This window comes from Fulmarus glacialis, unplaced genomic scaffold, assembly GCF_000690835.1.
Source record: "Fulmarus glacialis isolate BGI_N327 unplaced genomic scaffold, ASM69083v1 scaffold23769, whole genome shotgun sequence".
NCBI lineage: Eukaryota > Metazoa > Chordata > Aves > Procellariiformes > Procellariidae > Fulmarus > Fulmarus glacialis.
The window spans coordinates 5,277-5,579 of NW_009234215.1; the positions used below are offsets into that span (position 1 = coordinate 5,277).

At 60.1% G+C, this 303-nt stretch overlaps 1 protein-coding gene across 1 annotated transcript in view; it reads left to right on the plus strand.

Annotated features, from left to right (window-relative positions):
- The window catches only part of LOC104082462 (plasma membrane calcium-transporting ATPase 1-like), a gene marked incomplete at its 5' end in the record, with an annotated part of 21,980 nt that overhangs the window by 5,271 nt on the left and 16,406 nt on the right, over positions 1-303 (plus strand). The gene's annotated exons all lie outside the window — the stretch shown is intronic.

The following is a 303-nucleotide window of genomic DNA, read 5'->3' on the forward strand; positions in this document are numbered from 1 at the left end:
GGTCCCGGGGCGGCTGCAGGCAGCTATGGGGCCCCCGCTGCTCCTCCAGCTGAGGCAGAGCCTCTTGTGGCGGGTTCCCCCCCTCTTCCCTTCCCATCCCTCTCCAAAACTTCCAGCTGACCTGGGTCTCCCTGGTGCAGACCTTCAGCTGGACTAGACCAATTATAGCGGCTGTCTTGGGTCCTAAAAACATCACGGATGGCTCGGGGCTGGGATTCAAGGAGCTGGCTCACTCCTTTTCAAACTCCATCTGAATTTCTAACCATCCCCCTCCATCTCACCCCCTCAGTCGCTCCCCTGGCA